The 20,911-nt window shown below is 44.7% G+C and overlaps 1 long non-coding RNA gene across 1 annotated transcript in view; it reads left to right on the top strand.

Annotated features, from left to right (window-relative positions):
- The first annotated feature begins 2,663 nt into the window (after positions 1-2,663).
- LOC127578656 (uncharacterized) overlaps positions 2,664-20,911 on the top strand; it is a 70,302-nt gene continuing 52,054 nt past the window's right edge. The window contains exons 1-2 of the long non-coding RNA XR_007957551.1: positions 2,664-2,780; positions 6,971-7,092. This is a non-coding gene — a long non-coding RNA (uncharacterized LOC127578656). The remainder of the gene's footprint in view (positions 2,781-6,970; positions 7,093-20,911) is intronic.

Here is a 20,911-nt window from a genome sequence, read left to right on the forward strand (position 1 = left end):
CCCACAGCTTTATCACTCCCACCCGTAAAACAGAACAACACCACCATGGAATCCATTAACAAGGATATTTAAATAAGTGCTCAACCTGGTCAATCTGACATTCTTGTATTGAAATAAACTACACACCGGCTCAAGCCCACTATTTTGGGTTAACCCTTCAGGTCAATGACTCTCCCTCTCTTTAGATGCTGCTGGACAGTATTTCCAGCATTTTTTTTCCAGATTTCTGACATCCGAGTTTTTGTTTTGTTGTTTTTCTTTAGGACAAGAGCCTTTGCCTTTGAACATCAGTGCCGCGAAAGGCATAACAGCCAAGCACAATCCAGCCCTGGCCTTCACCAGCCATTGGGCGGCACTTAGATAGAAATCTGGCTCGTAATTTTCCTCATCTGCCCAACGCAAATCGTGCTGCCCAAGTGTCAGCTAGGCTGAGATCAGCTAAAACTGAGAACCAATCCCGAGACACACGCACACGAGATCGGATTTAGTGCAACACCGTCACTCGGAGGATTTCCTCGCCCAACCGCAGATACAATGTTAATTTCAAACCACAGTACCCGGGGCACAGTTGCAATCCCGCCCGCAAAACAGCAACGCTACTTGTATCGAGTTGGGAAGCGATCACAATGGGAATGGTACCCGATACACTAGTTCCCGACCCAACCCTGGTTATAAACTTCGCACAAATGTAACGCTTCATCAGCGCCACAAATAAAGTGATCGCATTTTGAACAGCGAGATGATAATTTCGGGGTCACCCGGCAAGCCACATCACCGCTGTACTGGACAAGAAATTCAACAGCACTTTAAACAATACCGCTTATGGCGCGCACACACACACACACACACACATATATATATATAGGATATAACAGCAGGGATCTCACAGCAAATGAAGATCAGACTAAGTCCATTAGTGTAACAAAAACAAATACAACGACGAGCGACGCAAGGGCTGGCTTTGCATTTTTTTAAGGAACAGATCAGGACCGCTACTCACCAGAGGTGCTGCCCGGAGCCTGGAGCCACAGCAGCAGCGAAGCGAGGAGCAGGGAGCCGCGGCTCCCGGGGAGTGTGCAGCGCGCCGGGGATCCCGGGCACCGGCAGCCGGTGAGGAGGGCAGGGCGGCACGGCGACCGCCGCCGCACCACCGGTCGCTCCATGGTCCCCCTTCCCTCTCGGCTCCGAGCTCGGCGGCCGCCCTCTCCTCTCCTCTCCTCTCCTCCTCCTTCTCTCCCTCGCCCGCCCGCTCGCTCACAGGGCCGGGCGCGCTCCCGACAGATCCAGCGGGCGGAGGGCGCACGTCGGGGGCGCGCACGTCTCCCAACGTCGCCGCCGCCGTCGCCTCCTGGACAGGGGGCAGCGTCTGCCCGGGGGGGGGGACAGGGGGCAGCGTCTGCCCGGGGGGGGGGGGGGGGACAGGGGGCAGCGTCTGCCCGGGGGGGGGGGACAGGGGGCAGCGTCTGCCCGGGGGGGGGGGGGGGGACAGGGGGCAGCGTCTGCCCGGGGGGGGGGGGGAGGGACAGGGGCAGCGTCTGCCCGGGGGGGGGGGGGGGACAGGGGGCAGCGTCTGCCCGGGGGGGGGGGGGGACAGGGGGCAGCGTCTGCCCGGGGGGGGGGGGGGGGGGACAGGGGGCAGCGTCTGCCCGGGGGGGGGGGGGGACAGGGGGCAGCGTCTGCCCGGGGGGGGGGGGGGGACAGGGGGCAGCGTCTGCCCGGGGGGGGGGGGGGGACAGGGGGCAGCGTCTGCCCGGGGGGGGGGGACAGGGGGCAGCGTCTGCCCGGGGGGGGACAGGGGGCAGCGTCTGCCCGGGGGGGGGGGGACAGGGGGCAGCGTCTGCCCGGGGGGGGGGGGGGGGACAGGGGGCAGCGTCTGCCCGGGGGGGGGGGGGGGGACAGGGGGCAGCGTCTGCCCGGGGGGGGGGGGACAGGGGGACAGGGGGCAGCGTCTGCCCGGGGGGGGACAGGGGGCAGCGTCTGCCCGGGGGGGGGGGGGGACAGGGGGCAGCGTCTGCCCGGGGGGGGGGGGGGACAGGGGGCAGCGTCTGCCCGGGGGGGGGGGGGACAGGGGGCAGCGTCTGCCCGGGGGGGGACAGGGGGCAGCGTCTGCCCGGGGGGGGACAGGGGGCAGCGTCTGCCCGGGGGGGGGGGGACAGGGGGCCGCGTCTGCCCGGGGGGGGGCGAAACAGGGGGCAGCGTCTTCCCGGGGGGGGGCGAAACAGGGGGCAGCGTCTGCCCGGGGGGGGGGGCGAAACAGGGGGCAGCGTCTGCCCGGGGGGGGGGGAACAGGGGGCAGCGTCTGCCCGGGGGGGGGAACAGGGGGCAGCGTCTGCCCGGGGGGGGGGGGAACAGGGGGCAGCGTCTGCCCGGGGGGGGAGACAGGGGCAGCGTCTGCCCGGGGGGGGAGACACGGGCAGTGTTTGTTGGGGGGCGGAGACTGGGGCAATGTTTGCCCGGGGGGGGGGGAGACAGGGGCAGTGTTTGCCCGGGGGTGGGGGGGGAGACATGGGCAGTGTTTGTTGGGGGGGGGAGAGTGGGGCAATGTTTTCCCGAGGGGGGGAGACAGGGGCAGTGTTTGCCCGTGGGTGGGACGGGGGCAGTGTTTGCCCGGGGCGGGGGTGATGGTTGGACAGGGCCAGTATGTGCCCAGGGGCCGCCGTTACCTCAGGGGTTGGGAGGTGTCGTGGGAGTGTAGTTGGTCTGTTTGTTGCAAGTGCATCGTCCACGCCCGGCCTTGGAAGTACCCAAAAAACCCAGAAAACCATGGAAATAATCAGCAGGTCAGCCAGCCTCTGCGGAGGGTGAAGCAACAGTTCTGCTATAATATTTCATCCGCGCAGTGGTAACCGTTGGAATGATAATGCAGTCACTTTCCCCAAAGTATTGCAAGATACTTGAGGGAAACCGGCAAAATACTTTTCTATGAAGTGTTGCAGAGGTACTTTGTCAATGATTTCTGCACGTTGTTGAATTTACACTCTGCAGTCCATGCATGCCCAAGGTCACCATAGACGTCAGACTACAAAGCATGAAATGCCCAGACTTGGCTTTTGCTTTTAATCATATTGAGATAATGTTGCATTGTTAGTTAGAGAAGTTAAAACTGAGGTTATCTGTGGCTGTGCAAAATTATGCGAAGGATTTCATAACATTTGAAGATATTATGACCCTGGTCTGGCCGCCATTTAAACTTCCTGAAAAATTAGGGTAAAGTTGTACTACACAGAACGACATGCTTAAAAATGTCTTTTTTAATCCAAAATTTGCTGAACATGCTAAGGCCCTTTTTGCAAGTGAACCACACGTCCATGAATTCAACTGGATTCTCCGGGCTTGATGCTCGCATGCAGTTTCGCACCGCAAGCTTTAATGTTATTTACACAGATTGAGCATTTGACACTCGCAAACAGTGCAGCCACAACTGGAGAGTTTAGATCTGCATACTTGGTTAGTGGAGTCCGAGCTGCCCGTCATCCTGCAGAAAGACCGCCTTTTAGGTAGCTTCCTATGCTTTTGATGCTCCCGACATTAAATGTTTCCCTATGTTCAGTGCTGGCTTGCAGCAGTGTTGCTCTTGATCAATGTGTTGCTCTTGATCAGTGTTGCTCTTGATCAATGCCCCCTTATCCAGGTATTGTTGTCATTTGAGGCTTCCTGTCACTGCTGCACAACTGCTATGATTCTGATGCTTCTGCCTGCTAATGTGACTCCCTTTGACTAATTAACCCATCAATTCTCCATTCCCCGGAGTCACCAACCGAAGACATGCCTTTTCACAGTTGCATCCTTCTAACGATATGCTGTTCCACTGATATTCCCTTCCGCCATGGTGCCCACTCATCAATGCTGTTACCATCCCCATTACCTTCCTTGGATGCCTCCTTCCATTGATGCATCTTTCCAGCTGTGCTGAAGCTTCTAACCACAGGCTGTCCCCAGGTTGAGGTCGCCTGAGCTTGTGGACACCCCCCCCCCCTACTTATGAAGGAGCTCCCATAATAATATTAAATTCAAAAGTGCAATGCACGTACATAGCTTCATTCCTACCAACAGCAGAACTAGTTTCCTCTCTACTTTTAGTCATTGTTTTTGTTTTAATCAGTTTTATGTGTTATTGATGCTATTCATTACAATCCTTGTGGAGGTATTGGTTACCATATTGAGTGATTTTTGGACAAAATAAAACTGATTAACAGAACCCATTCATTACCCAGGTACGGCCCTTATCCTCACTTCAGACTTGAGTTCTCTTGCTCTGCTACATCTTTAACTCCCTCCTTCTGCAATTTGCAATCTGGAAAGCATCTGGCATGGATGGAGTCCACAGCCGTGTCCTCAGATCCTGCACAAATCAGTTGGTGGGGGTATTTGCAGACATTTTCAACCTTTCCCTACTTCAATCTGAGGATCCGAACTGCTTGAAGGAGACCAATATCATCCTGGTGCTGAAGAAAAATAAGGTAACGTGCCTTAAATGAGTAGTACCAGTTAGTTCTGACATCCACAATGATGAAGTGGTTCAAGAGGCTGGTCATGGCACACATCAGCCTCCCAGACAACCTCGACTCACTGCAATACACCTACTGCAGAAACAGCTCCACGGCAGACATCATTTCCCTGGTCCTACCCTCATCTCTGGAGCATCTGGACAGTAAAGGCAGCTATGTTAGACTACTATTTATTGACTACAGCTCTTCCTTCAATACGATAGTTCCAAGTCAGCTCATCTCCAAACACATCCCTTTGCAACTGAATCCTTGACTTCCTGACCAACGGACTGCAATCAGTAAGGATAGGCAGCAATACCTCTGCCACAATTCTCAACACTGGTGCCCCACAAGACTGTGTCCTCAGTGCCTACTCTACTCTCTATACACTCGTTACTGCATGGCCAGATTCTGCTCTAACTCCATCTACAAGATTGCAGATGACACCCACCACCCTATGGTGGGCTGAATCTCAAATGACGATAAGTCGAAGGAGATAGAGAGCCTAGTGACATGGTGTCATGACAACAACCTTTCTCTCAATGTCAGCAAAAGAGCTGGTCATTGACTTCAGGAAGGGGGGCAGCGCACACGCTCCTGTTTACATCAATGGTGCTGAGGTCGAGAGGGTTGGGAGCTTCAAGTTCCTAGGAGTGAACATCATCAATAGCCTGTCCTGGTCCAACCACATAGATGCCATGGTCAAGAAAGCTCACCAGTGCCTCTACTTCCTCAGGAGACTAAAGAAATTTGGCATGTCCTCTTTGACCCTCACCAATTTTTATAGATGCACCATAGAAAGCATCCTATCCAAATGCATCACGGCTTGGTACGGCAACTGCTCTGCCCGGGATTGTAAGAAACTGCAGAGAGTTGTGGACACAGCTCAGCACATCATGGATATCAGCCTCCCCTCTGTGGACTCTGTCTCCATTTCTCGCTGCCTCGGTAAAGCAGCCAACCTAATCAAAGACCCCATTCACCCCGGACATTCTCTCTCCTCTCTCATCGGGCAGAAGATACAAAAGCCTAAAAGCACATAACCACCAGGTTTGATAGCTTCTATCCCACTGTTATAAGACCATTGAACAGTCCTCTTGTATGATTAGATGGACTCTTGACCTCACAATCTACCTCGTTATGGCCTTGCACCTTATTGCCTGCCTGCACTTTCTCTGTAACTGTAACACCTTATTCTGTATTCTGTTAGTGTTTTCCCTTTGTACTACCTCAATGCACTGATGTAATGAAATGATCTGTATGAATGTTAACCTGATTTTGAAGTCCCACTTCCGTCTGCTGTAAATCACACAGTGCCACAGGTTAATTCAAACGCGTTTATTTAGCAATATCTCGCTAGGGAGAAACCTCTTGACTCTCAGGCAGTGTCCGCGGCGGGGTTCTCCGAGGTACAGGGGGCAGACAGTAATTTATACAAACATTGTCACACACACTTTAATGAGTCAGGTGCCGGAGTTCTTGGTTGAGCAGGAAACGGACAAAGGGCTACTGCAGATGGACAAAGAGCAGTCTCACTCCCCAGGTTCAGCTCATCGTTTTGCAATCGGGTGAGACAAAGGCAGGTATCACCTTCATTGTTTGAGACAGCCTTCCCATTTCCCGTTAAGATTGTCCATCATCTCCATAGTCAAACATAATGGGAATCCAATTAAGTTCCAGACAGTAATTACCACACAGCACCCAGCCCAGGAAAGCAGTGGTGTGGCTGTTCTGGCCTGAAGGACACTTTTTAAATCAGTATTTCGAGCAGCCATAATTCTCATTTGTCTTATGAGTACAGTTATAGTTTATTAATCCTACACCTCTTCATGGATGGCGTGCAAAACAAAGTTTTCCACGGTACCTTGGTGTATGTGACAATAGTTAACCAATTTACCAAACAAAGCTAGAAGAGGAAAGACCTTTTTTAAAAAATTGTGCACATTGCTGAGCCTCTTGCTTGATATTATTTTGCTGCTGGAAGGTCTTGTCTAGAGCTGGAGAAGGCCAATTGTACCATGCTGGTTTAACATGAATTTCCCATCGCCAAAGTATGTCTATCCAATTATTTTGTGCTTCATTCCATTGTCATGTTCATTAACTGCCACTTCAGCTAACGTTGCAACAGTGGGGACTTTTCATGTGTCATTAATTGGCTGGAAAATGCTTTGGAACATTCTGAGAGGTTAAATGTGCTTTATGCATTTAAGTTATTTTATTTCTTTAGTAACAGATAGTGGGATGTATTAGCATCCACATCAGATTACTCTTTAACCTGACATTCAAACTGACATTAAGAATGTGCAATGTGCATGAATGGACCCTTGGTTATACGTAAATTCAACAAATTACTCTAACATGTAGAAATTATTGATAAGGTGCCTTTGTAAATTTTGTAGACGTCTTTTAGAAAAATGATTTATCATTTTATTAAATGTTTTTATCTATATCAAAATAATTATTAAAATTAATTCTCATTCCAGCAATTATAATTGCAACCAAAGATATCGATAAGAAGGTCAGTAAATTCTGAGGCCTGAAGTTGAAATATGGAAGGAGACAGAAAATTGTCAGGAAACGGAATGAGAAGAAACGGAATGAGAAGGTGAGTGACAAATATATATAAAATTTCTATGGATAGTGGAGAAAAAAAAGATGAAAGTTTTCTTTAAAGTGAGGCTTTAAAATGGGTGATGGAATTTTCTACGTAGTAGTCTGAATATGCAAAGCACAGGGATTACAAAGAAGAACATATGTTTCTTTTTGGAGAAATAAAATCAAAAATGAAAATGTATAAATTATAAACTTGGCCAAAGATGACTAGGATTGAAGAAATATTTATCAAGGGACTCAACTCCAAAAATAGCTCTTGCATTGCCCCCTGGCACATTCATTTTAGCTTTTATCTTCCAAACTGGACAAGATATTTTCTCTCTGTTTTTGTGAACTATGAAATGATTTATTTGCTTTTAAAATCCCAAGAACCAGATCACAGTACTTAATATCAATATTAGATTAATGCCCTGAGGACTTGTAACATTTTTACAATCTGTGAGCTCAGACCAGAGAGCATATATGTTCCAATTGGGAGACAAGTTAACAATTGTTTAGCTTTTGGCTCTCCATTCACTACTTCTGCAGCTATATTTTCCCATTTTGATGCTCTTATGCTCATCAAATCATTATTTATCTTATCCTAGTTGTTCCTGTGTTCATTTTCTCATTGCAGAAGCTTAGAGAGGTAATTCCGTGCCCTTTTGATTTAATTCATCTTTTGATCTGGCTGAACTATGTCAAGTGCTGCCAATCTCATTCTCCTCTGCCAATGTTAGAATTATCTTGAACCAAATATTTCCTTAAACTCCTTTCCCTCGCCTGACTTTCCTCATATCTGATAATGTCAGAGCAGCACATGGGCCTCTCTGTCATTCAGTGTAAGATTTTTACATTCTTGAATTTTGGGCGTTGTTGGCAGTTCCAGTATTTATTGCCCATTCGTGGTTGTCCTTGAGAAAGTGGCAAAGAGCCACCACCTTGAACCACTACATTCCTTATGCAGGTACACCCAGTAGCAGGTTTGAGGATTCTAACCCAGAAATGATGGAGGCATGATATTTTATTTCTGTCAGGATGGTGTCTGGTGGTGTTTGACACGATCACCTCCTGTAGCGTTGACATGTGCCTGGGTGCCATGTCCTAATAGGTGGCAGGGAACTATGGGTGAGTTGATACATAATGTGGATATAGACATTGCAGCCACAATGTGCACATGGTGGAGAGAGTCAGAGGTTTAAAGCTGGAGGAGCTTAAGAAATGAGCTATTTTGCCCTGGAATGTGCTGAGCTATGCAAGTGTTCTTGGAACTGGAGAATATTTCATCACTTGTGCTTTGTACGTGCTGAAAATGCTTTGGGGAGTCAGGAGGAAAGTCATACACTGTCGAATAGCCTTTTTCTGACCAATTCCTATAGACACGGTATTTTTATGACTGATCTAGTTAAGTTTCCAGTCAGTGGTGTTTGCCAGGATGTTGTTGGTGGGGGATTGATAATAGCATTCAAAGTCAAGTGGAGGTGGTGAGATTCTCTCTTGTTGGAGAATGTCAACATATGGCACTTGCGTGGTATGAATGTTACATGTCACCTATCAGCCCAAGCCTGAAAGTTGTCTGTTATCTGAAGAGTTGTGAATGGTACTGAACATGTAACCCCACCTAATGATGGTGGAATGCCTTTCATGAAGCAACTGAACATGTCTGAGTTTAGCTCACTGCCAAGGGGCTCCAATGATATGTCTTGTAGATGGCAGGATCAGCCTTTTACACTTTCAAGTGTCTTGCATTGTGCTAGTTATGCCTCCAGCTAATGAAGTTCCCACTAATTTCTATTTCATTAGGGTTCCTTGCTGCTACAGTCAGTCAAATACTCACCTCATCTTTGGAATTCAACTGTTTTGTTTGTATTTCAGGCAAGGCAGCAATGAGATCTGCAGTGAAGCACTTCCATTGCAATGCAAACCCCACATCATTGGAATGGTTATTGCAAAGTGCATTGTTGGGTATCATTGCTGACAACACCTTCCATCTCATTTTGCTGATAATTGTAACCAGAAAACAGTCAAAATAGATTTGTCATCTTTTGGATAAGAAAAACATGGTCAATTTTCTAATTTGTCAGTTAGAAATCTGTATTTTATAAGGACTAGTTTAAGCAAATTATGTTTAAATAATGTAATATGAAGTGTTTCCGTTGAGCTTCTGTTTTATTATCATTGCTGAAATGGAACAGTGTAAAGATGAAAGTAAACACTGTAACTATTAACATCAGGTCAAGAAGCAAAACATGATGGTCTGTTAAGTTTTAGAAAAAGATACCAAATGCCAAGAATATGCAGAAACAGAATTATATGTAAAACTTGAATGCTGTGAAGATAATGTGCTGATTCAGACAGGTTTTATGTTGGAAGCAAACAGATAGCATGGAACAGAACAAGTATTTTTGATATTTCAAGCATAAAGTTTTTGTTCATAAAAATATATATATATATATACAATAGAAAAACAACGGCACGGTAGCACAGTGGTTAGCATAATGGTTTACAGCGCCAGAGACCCGGGTTCAAATCCGGCCACTGTCTGTAAGGAGTTTGTACGTTCTCCCTGTGTCTGCGTGGGTTTCCTCCGGGTGCTCCGGTTTCCTCCCACATTCCAAAGACGTACAGGTTAGGAAAATATGGACATGCTATGTTGGCGCCGGAAGCGTGGCGATACTTGCGGGCTGCCCCCCCAAAATCACTACGCAAAAAAAGATGTATTTCACAATAGAAAAACAGTGCATGGTTTTCTTTGCATTCATAGCATCATTCAGTCAATACATTCATAGTGTTAATCAGGTATGTACATTGGTAGTGTTAGCACATTCCATGTACAAGTCATCATTGCCACTCATGTGGCCTCCAAGGAGATGTGGGAGGCTTTTACGCAGAGTTTAACCCCTCAATGTCTAGTGGTGGTAGGACCTTAGACTGCAGTCCTTCCCCACAAAGCCTTGCATTATCTGCACAAAGCTTCATTGCATCCCTTAGTATATACTCCTGCAGCCTTGAATGTCCAGCCAGCAGCATTCCCTTACAGACATCTTTTTGTACTGTATAAGTTTTGGGCAGACCAAAGTACATCTTTCACAGAGTTTATGATCATCCAGCAGTACTTGATATTTGTCTCGGCGTTGGTCCCTAGGCACAGTCCCCAGATCAGAGTGTCCCTTACTATGCCCCAGCTCAAGATGAACCTTGACAAGGACCCTTGCATCCCTTTCCAAACCTTCTCTGCAAATCTGCTGTCCACAAAGAGGTGGGTTGTCATCTCATCTTCATCACAGCCATCTCGAGGACAGCATGCTCTGCAGGTGAGAAGCTGACTGTGTAGGAAAGATCTGATGGGGAAGGTCCCTCTCACTACCAGCCAAGTGAGGTCTTGGTGTTTGTTGATGAATTCTGACAACAAGCATTTTGTCAAATGAGTTTGACAGTCTGTTCCGGAAACCACCCCACAGGATCCATTATATCCTTCTCCTGTAAGGCCTGCAGGATGTTCCCTGCTAATCACTACATGATGGATTTGTAGTCAAAGGTATTTTCCTGAAGGAACTCTTCCGCGACAGCCAGGTAGTGCAGCAAGGTCGAACTGAATGGGACATTGCTCAGCAACTAAGCCGGAGCCATCCTTTGCAACACCAGGGACAAGTAGAACTTCAGCACATAGCAACACGTGGTGCTTGCATACTTTGGTTCTACGCACAGCTTGTTGCAGCCACACACAAAGGCGGCCATCAGGAATTCTCAGAACCTTCACCTTCAGGTAGTCAGAGTTGAGATGAAAGAGATGGTGGACTGGTCAGGCCAGTTGCCAAAGAGTGGCCTCGCACTTCCTGCAGTCGACTCTGACCTGAGGCCAGCTCAAACTGGTCACAGATGCAAGCAGAAGATGGTGATGTCATCCACGTACAGGGAGGCTTTGATCTCAGTGACCCCAATACCTGGCATCGTCACCCCTCTTATGCTCACATCCTTCCTCATTGGATTCAACAACATACGAACAAGATGGGAGAGTGCGCAATACTGTATTACTCTAGACCTGATGGCGAAGCTATCTGTTTTTACCCATTGATTTGGACTGCAATACTGATGACTATGTAAGAGCATTTGGAGCAAATAACTGATTCTCTCCCCAAAGCCCATTTTGGAGAGCATATCCAAGCGCAATATCATCTGTTTTCCAAGTCCCACCTGACCAGGCAAGTGTCCACCCTCCTGTCCCACAAGTAGATGTCCTGGAACAGAATAAGTATGTTAAAACTACAATGAACATGCTAATGAAGTCTGCTTCATGTAACTAGTAAATTAGGTGCAAGGGAGAGGAAAAGAAAAAAAAGGGCTGAAACATTCAAAGGGTCATTGTTACAAAAGCTGTTGATATCTGTGTAAGAATTTTAGATAGCAAGTGTGAGGGTCCCATTCAAGAAATAGCTCAGTCTGCCAGAAAGCAAACAAGAATGATAACAATTTGCAAAGGAAGAAATGGGGCTAGTAATGAATAAAACATGAAGTGTAATTTTCAAGACTGAGAGTCAGATAGGAAATTGATTGTTCACTACAAAAATCAAAGAGAAACAGTGTACTAAGTATGAGATCAGAGAAAGAGAGAAAGCAAACACGACCTGGAGAACCTGCAAACCATTGGACACCAAGATAGTAGAGGGGGTGGGGTCGGGGGGAGACCATGTTGTGGTCACACAGAGGGTGAGCCTTCAAGATTTTGTGAACACATTGTGACTATTGTCTTTGTTAAGTATTTCTTCTTTGTACTGGATGCTACTTACTTAATATATCTATTGTGATTATAACCAATATATCTTCTAGCCATTGTGGTTTGTTTAAGTCATGAACAAGTCTCTTGAGAAAAATCTTGAAAGAAATACACAATTTAAAATTGTCAAATCTTACAGTTGTAGGGATACTGGAATGGCAATAAGTGCAGTTGGTTCAGCAGCACAAGTCATTTAACTCACTTTTGTTGCATCTAGTCCAGTCAACCATATCATGACACCATATGGAGTGAACTAATTTGGCTGAAGATTGGCTTCTGTGCAGTGGGAGTCTTGTGAGAAGACTAGGATGAATCATCCATTCAGCACTTCTCGGTGACGGCAGTTGCAAACACTTCAGCCTTGCCTTTTGCATTCATGTGCCAGGCTCCAACATCACTAAGGATTGGGGTATTCTCAGAACCATCTCCTCCTCCTATTGTTTAATATTGTTCCATATTTAGTGAACAGATGTAGTAGCCCCACAGAGCAATGGGATCACTTGGCTTTGAATTCACCTCCTGCTAGCACTGCCCAGTGCATGTGTTGAGTTGTAGGTTTACAAGACTGGTACCTCATTTCTTTATAATATACTTTTATTGTTTCCTCTGATAGTCTTCCACTCTCCTCATGTTGGTCTCTGGCTTGATGGTAATAGTACAATGAGGATCATGGAGGCCTGTGATGTTACATGTTGATGGAATCCACTTCCGATGTTGATAGTCCACAGGGCCTCATAGATGCCCAATTTTAAGCTGCTAGATCTGTTCTGAATCTTTCCCATATATTGCAATCGTTGTGCCATACAGCACATTGGAGGATTTCCTCAAATAGGTTTTTGTGATGGTCCATCATGGACAGATGCTTCTGCAATAAGTACGTAGGTAAGAACAAGATCGAGTACGGTAGATTTCTCCCATGCACTACCTCCACCCTTCCCCACCCCCTTCCCCCACCAATATTGGTTTTATTTTGACCAGTTGAGAGTCTAGTCTGGTAACTGAATTCTTCAAGTCTCAGCCAGCTCAGTCACTGGGGGCTCCTGATGATTTACATTAAAAAACATCATCAAAATTACTTACATACTCTCATTGCCTTCAGTGCTTCTTTAAATTTATTTTAAACATGGAGGAATGCCATAAGAAGGATGTGGCTGCATTGCAGTGGGTGCAGACAAGATCCACCAGCATATTGCCTGGCTTGGAGCTAAGGCTGGGTTTACACAGGCTGGGTTTGTTTTCCTGAGATTGGAAAAGGGTGGGGTTGAGTGAGTGTCTGATACATGTATCAAAGGGCATTGATAGGGTAGATCATGAGAAATGTTTCCCCTTAGCAGAAAGCATAGGTTTAATGTAAGGGTAGGAGAATGAGAGGGGATGTGAACATTTTTTTCACGCAACGTGGTTGAAGTCTGTAACTCATTATCTGCATGCATGGTGCAGACAGTTACTCTCACAACATTTACATAGAAGGCATAGAAGGTTATAGACTGTGCAGGAAAATGGGATTAGTATAGATCAGGATTTAATGCCAACATGGACATGTGGGCCAAAGAGCATGTTTCTGTGCACTATGACTCCATGACTCTGTGACCAGTTCATCAGCTGAGAAAAGGTATCAGATGGTAGAAATGCCTTGGGATCTATAGCCCATAATGAAAACTCCAAGGACCACACATACCACTCTGTCACCACCACTGGTGGGTCTATGTGCTGTTGGGTAAGTACTATGGGTGGAGATGTTCAGACCCACCATGCAATATCATGGAGCTTTTCATCCGATGGATATTTGTTTCACAAGGACTGTGGTGTATTGAGAGAAGGGCATGATTATGAAGGTTGCTTATCGATGTTGCTTGCCTACTCTGTGGGGCAACTCTCCCCAGTTTTGCAGGTAAAGTGGTGCACTGTGCCTTCATTTTTAACAAATCTGGTGCCTAGATCAATGCATGAAGGTCTGTCTGGTTTTATATGTAATAATGTTTTGCTATTCCAGAGAGGAAATAAAAGTCAACTATATTGTACTGAATCTGGAATCAAACATAAGTTAAATTGTGGTAGAATTTCCACCCATATGGATATTAGTAAAACAGATGGATTTGTATGACGTTCAGAATCACTATTACCGCAATTACCTTTTTTCCCCCAGATTTAATTAACTAATTTAAATTCTACGGCGATGATGGAATTTAAAATATCTCTGGTCCATTATTCTGGAATACTAGGACAGCAAAATAACTGCTCTGTATGTATCTTTTGTTCCCTCTGCTACTTTCTCTACCTCGCCTTGCCATTAAGCAAAATTTCCCTTTATGCATCCACATTCACATCCAGAGAGGGAGCTTCTCTCCTATCTCCATTCATACTCACTGTAAAACAATTTAATCTGAGGCCACAACCCTCCCTCCCTTTACCTTGGTCCCATTAAGTGAATGTAAATTCCACATCCCTTTCTGGCCCTATGCTAACTGCTATTGTAAACATATCCCTTTCCTCAGATACTGTCAATTTCCCCCCTCAAGATACCTGTAAGTACTCTCCATAAACTCGATCTCAACTCACTGACTTTGCAAATTATTGTCCTTAATACTCCCTTTCCTCACCAAAGGATTCCAATGATTCCAATGTGTTGTCACCTCCCAAACTAGTGTCTGCCTTGCCCACAACTTTGTGTTTGAATCTCTCCTACAGTCTTCTGCTCCTGTCACAGTAGTAAACCAACCATAAACACAATTAAAAAACGTCATTTGTAATTGTGATTCAAATTCATTACAGATCTTTGCTGGGTTACAAGCACCCAATTTATGTACAGCCCATACATATGAATGAGTGTTTGGGAGACCAGCAGGATGGATCTGCTGGCTGTTGCGGGGATGCAGGCACTGTCTGCTGCCTGGGAACTTGGTTTGTGGCCGTTTTTCCAACTTGTGAACAGTTTGGGTTATGGACGGTTCACAGGAATGGAACCATGCTGTAACCTGGGGAGGGCCTGTATACCTTCTCGCCCTCACCTATAGCCTTCCATGTGATAAACCAAATTATCCTTCAACTTCTCGCTTCTACTGTCCAGATTAGTGAAACTGCTGTTATTTGATTTCACTCTTAACCTGTCAAATCCTAGTCAGAAATGGCTTATCTTCCTACCCTGTTGGGAGCATTCCAAGCATTATCAAACTGTGACAATTTTTAGAATGCCTTTAATTTGGTAAAAACTTTCCAAAGTACTTCATAAAGAATTATCAAATTAAAGTGAAGTAAGCCTTGTTGAAGATTTTAAGTTAGATGACCAAGAACTTAGTTGATGAGGGAGTTTTTAAAGAGTCTCTTAAAAGGATAGCAATAAGTCTGGAACTACATTAACACATATCACGTATATAAGAGGAGGTCGGCATAAAATATTACCAGAGATCTTAAAGGAGCATCTTCTGTGTTTGTGAAATATTTAGCACATGGGTAATCATACTTAGTCATTGACTAGCTTTGCCTAATTTGTTCATCTCAAAAACTAGCTCCCATTTTGCACATTCAGGTAATTCTACAATACACTTTTTTTTGCAAAATATTCCACAACCTGGAGGACACAATCCAAGTACAGGCATCATTGAAAGTTAATGCTAATTGAGCGTCAGGACCTCACCATAGATTATTGCTGTTAACAACAATCATTATAATACATTTGACTGGTGTACTGTGTGCTGTACTACCCCTCTTATTCTAGGCAAACTGGGTTTAAGTCCAGAATAATGCTAATAAATTTCCACAAAGTTCAAGCATTCAAAATCAAATGTGTTTGTGCTGTCTCCAATTTTTTTGTTTCAGTTCTCTATAGAAAATGTCCAATGATGTGCTCTTAAGTCTCTATTATTTCTCCTATCTAGTTGCTATTTTCAGGAGGTGAGCAGTAGCGTTAACTAGTTGCATTCATTTTGTTGTTAAAATAACCCAAAAAAGCTTTAAATTGTAAATCTCTTAGGAAACAAAAAACTTGTGACTAAAGAACTGACCCAAGAGGGAAAAGGAACACAATATCTTCAATTCTAACTGTTAAATATAGATCTATTCGTAATAGCTATAGTAGAAGTGACAATCGTAGTCTTCATAGAGAAAAAGTCCAATCTTAATATTAAGGACATCCTCTATTGTTATTGTCTGACACAGCCACTGAACTTAGTGGCATAGATTCAGAACATATGTAGAATATCAAACCTGTATATCCACGAGGCAGTGTGAGTCATTACTAGTGGTATAATGGTACTGCATCACCTTTTATAACTTCATTGCATGGGATATTCCTCACTCTAAGATTATCATTCGTTCACTGAAAGTTGCCTCACAGGTGGATAGAGCAGTTAAGAAGGCTTATGGGATGTTAGCTTTCATAAATCATGGGATTGAGTTTAAGAGCCGCGAAGTGATGATGCAGCTTAACGAAACTCTAGTTAGACCACACTTAGAGTACTGTGTTCATTTCTGGTCGCCTCATTATAGGAAAGATGTGGAGGTGTTGGAGAGGGTGCAGAGGAGATTTACCAGGATGCTCCCTGGATTAGAGTGTATGGAATATGAGGAGAGACTGAAGGTGCTAGGGCTTTATTCACTGGAAAGGAGGAGGATGAGAGGAGACATGATAGAGGTATATAAAATATTGAGAGGAATAGATAGAGTAGACAATCAGCGCCTCCTTCCCAAGGCACCAATGCTCAAGACAAGAGGGCATGGCTTTAAGGTTATGGGTGGGAGGTTCAGCGAGATGTCAGGGGGAGGTTTTTCACCCAGAGAGTGGTTGGTGCGTGGAATGCACTACCTGGGGTGGTGGTGGAGGCAGATACGTTGGACAGGTTCAAGAGTTTGTTGGATAGGCACATGGAGGAATGTGAGATAGACGGATATGAGGGAGGAAAGGGTTAGATAGTGTGAGGGTGGGTCGATGGTCGGCACAACATGGTGGGCCGAAGGGCCTGTTTTGTGCTGTATGGTCCTATGGTTAATGAGAAATGCAAAAGTTCACACCAGGAATTGGATCAGAAGTACATAGAAATGAGGTGAAGTTACAATGCAAAGCTACATATATACTAAGCAGTGGAAGCAGAACTAAGTGATCCATAACAGGGCACATCAATGCTCTACTGCCTTGCTATATCTAGTTATGAAAGATGGTGAACAATGAAACAACTAATGAGGGAAGATGGAGGCTCCACGAACATCCTCATTCCAATAACAGCAAGTACAGGCACCACAGCTGCAGTGTCTGCAGCCAATTTCAGGCAGAAGCATTGAGTTGAAACCTATCCTGTACTCCAGTTCTTTGACTTCAGCCATTTACATTGTCTATTTAGTATCAGAAAATGATAGTATTGGATACAATAAAGACCATGAATCTAGCAAGAACTGTGGAACTTTAGATATACTCCAGAAGAAGTTGCTCAATCCAAGCTGTTGTGCTATGTAGGAAAATTCCAATCTGACCAGTGACTGTGCTACCAGCAAAGTGATAGATGTCATTGACAGTAAATCAATAATAGTGATATCAATTCAAGAACCTGTCAATTGATCACTGATGCTCAGCTTTGATTTTCCAAGGGCGACTCAGTTTCAGACCTTATTAATTAAGAACTAAATTCTAACTTCTTTTCGAGTATATCTAAAGTTCCACAGTATGAGTACCTGCCCTTGATATCAATGCAGTATTTGACCTAGTGTGGCATCAAGGACCTGGTAAAATTGAAGTCAGTGGAAAATAGGAGAAAACTCTCCACTAACTGGACCTGTAGACCATCATATTTTCTCAATTGCTATGATTATCCTAGAGCTCCTTAATTTATTACATTTGTAGATATGAATTTTGTTCTGTGTAGCAACCATTCTAACACATGTGAATGCAGTGTTCTTGTTGCAGATGCTAATGTTTGGTTTGAATCAGACCCCTACTCCAGTCAATGGAGATACTTTGTCAGCCTTGTGATACCTTGGTGCAAGCAGAAAATGAGAGTCCTTTTCCCCATCTAGATAGTTCAGTCAAATGTCAGAAAATTGTTGCATGAAAAATAAGCAAGCATAAGTACTTCACTTTTGAAAAGTATTCCAGAGATTTTGAGAGTATTCCAAAATGTTCGTTCCTCATAGTGTGATGAATGACTTTTACAAAATCTGATTTACTTTGTGTTATAGTTGAGCAAGCACTACTTATGTTTAATTCAATTTCTGGAATATTTACTCATCCAGAGAAGGATGTACAGTTGAGCCACTTATTCATATTGGCCAACTTTTGAAACAATCACTAGTTCTAAGATTTGTGGAGCAGGTGGGGGATAGGTTATTAATGATGGAGAAATTCCTCCCTCTGCTGCTCAAAGTTCTGCACTGCAAATATCTAACAAGGTGTTCAGCAATAAGCTCAGACAGTATATCCTCAACACCTGCTTCTCAAGCACCATGTAGTTGAAAGCCTCTCTCTTAACTCAGGCATAGCATAAAAAAGCACACTTTTGTGCAGCATATGAAATTATTAGCAACAATTTCACATGTGGACACATTAGGGCATGGAGGAAACAGAATGTGGACTGATGATATCAATCACAGTGCAACAGTTTTTGAACCGTGTATGATATCACATCTTTCTGGTTAAGATGCTGTATAGATCACTCAAAGTAAATAATGTCCCCTTGTTAATGTCGCCATATGTAGCACCTTGGATGAACAATAATCTAGTAATAATAGAATTTTATTGAGCTGGTGAGCTCAAAACAACTTTTTTCATCTCATATCTTTTGCTGTAAGGGCTTTAGTGGTGGTCCATCTGGGTAACCTCTACAACCAGAGGCCCTAAAGCATTGGAATCTTATTAGACGCTCTCAACAGGAAGATAAGACAGAATCTTACTCAAAGACACCTTGTGCCATGAGTGCACAAGGAGCCACAGTCCAACTGCATCTCCCAAGTCCAGGGTTTTCTGTTCATAATAACAGAGCTAGCTTATATTCCGGAAACAGCTCCAGCAGTGCACTTATGGCCGTACTGTTGAGGGAGGTTCATTGTTTTGCCAATCTTTGGATCATTCCAGGTGTTGACCACTGATCTGTTTTATATTTCATAGACTTGAGCTGACTGTTGCATCTGTCACTCTTGCTTCTATTGAAGGAGAAGGAATCATCATATTCCTGAGCAGCGACTGTCAGTATTATGGGCTCCTTTCTAAATGTCCGTGGAGTTCCTGAGTTGCATGTGAACCCAGAGCCCTACGTGAGTTGTAATGGTTACCCCTTTCTAAATGTGCAGTTCTTCTGTGGCTATGATATAGGTCTTCACAATCAGTACCCTATTTCTTGGGAGCTTACAAGATTTCTTCAACTTCAGTCAATCCTTGGTGCCTTGCAGATATGAACCTCATGCAGCGCGGGGAGCTGATTTGAGAATCATGGATTATCCCTCCTATGAAAGAGGTTCATATCTGAATTACACTACAAATAAAAATCAAGAGTGAACATCGAAGATGCAGACTAAAGCACTGCACCTACTTCCATGAATTGTGCTTACATCAAAAAGAATGATAACAAAGCATTTGCCTCCACGAATGCAGTTCACATCAGAAAGAAAACCAATAGCCAAACATTCAGCTGCCTGAGTGAAGGCCTCAATGTAAAGACTGAATGCACTCAGCTGACTGAATGCTGCTCAAAACAGAACAGACTGAAGAACAAAAACATTACATTTGCTGAAAATCTGAAATTAAAACAGACTGTTGGAAATACTGTGCAGGTCAGGCAGCATCTGTAGAAAGAGAAACAGTGAATATTTTCAGTTATTGACCTTATACCAGAACTGTGAAAAGTTAGAAATCAAACATGTTGCAGAGAAGGAGGAAGGTCTGTGATAGGGTGGAGACCAAGAGAGACTGGATAACACAAATGGAGATGATGCTGGCTGAGAGAGGGTGGAGGAGGCTTACTAATCTCAGCTGGAGGAGGGTATAGATGAATAAAAAGGAAAAATAGTGTAATCCATCGAATCTGAGCCTGTGCATAGAAGTGTGAAGCATGTTGACACAATGTCTTCCTCCTCTTCCTCACTAGAGCCTTGCTGTTCAGCAGGGGTGGGGTACGAGAAGGTGCTGGCCTGGTGGAATCTAGCCAGCTTTTATCAGAGAACAAGAGCTAAATATAAGATAAGATTTCTTTATTAGTCGCATGTACATCGAAACACACAGTGAAATGCATCTTTTGCGTAGAGTGTTCTGGGGGGCAGCCCGCAAGTGTCGCCACGCTTCCCGTGCCAACATAGCACGCCCACAACTTCCTAACCCGTACGCCTTTGGAATGTGGGAAGTAACCAGAGCACCTGGAGGAAACGCACACAGACACGGGAGAACATACAAACTCCTTACAGAAGCGGCCGGAATTTGAACCCAGGTCGCTGGCGCTGTAAAGCTTTACGCTAACCGCTACACTACTGTGTCCAAATGTACACTAATAGACTACAACATACACCAATGGTGTACAACATACACTAACAGAGAAGAATAAGGGCAGTTCCTCCAATGTCTCAAAATTGGTGGTTGTCTGTCACTTTCCAAAGCAGTTTGTTCTACTTTGTCTCAGCACACAAACTTCTGCTAGAGCCCTCCTCTCAGCAAGTCACAGCATAGGGACTATCTCAGTGCAGAAGGCTCACATTCAGGAACAATCAGGATACATTAAAACAAATTGTTCTTCTTACATTTAAAAAAAAACTAAGTAAACATATTAATACATTAAAATTAAAATAAGAATATTGAAATTAACTTGTAAACAATTTTACACAGGAATTTATTGCAACCTAGAGTAAACTGTCTGAAAACTGGTGGAAAGAAGCTCAAAGGTAACTATTGAGAGGAAATTGGTAAAGATTTGAAGGGGAAAGGTCAGTAGGCAAAGAGTGGAAATGATTAGATAGCTCTATTTTCCAAATAGCCCCTTCTGAATTATATCATTCTGTGGAAAACCATCAGCATCGATCATCTTTTCCCATTCCCAACTGCATCAATATGACGTTTTCCTCTTTGTCACGAGTCACGTCATGCCCTCTC

This window comes from Pristis pectinata, chromosome 15, assembly GCF_009764475.1.
Source record: "Pristis pectinata isolate sPriPec2 chromosome 15, sPriPec2.1.pri, whole genome shotgun sequence".
NCBI classification, from domain to species: domain Eukaryota; kingdom Metazoa; phylum Chordata; class Chondrichthyes; order Rhinopristiformes; family Pristidae; genus Pristis; species Pristis pectinata.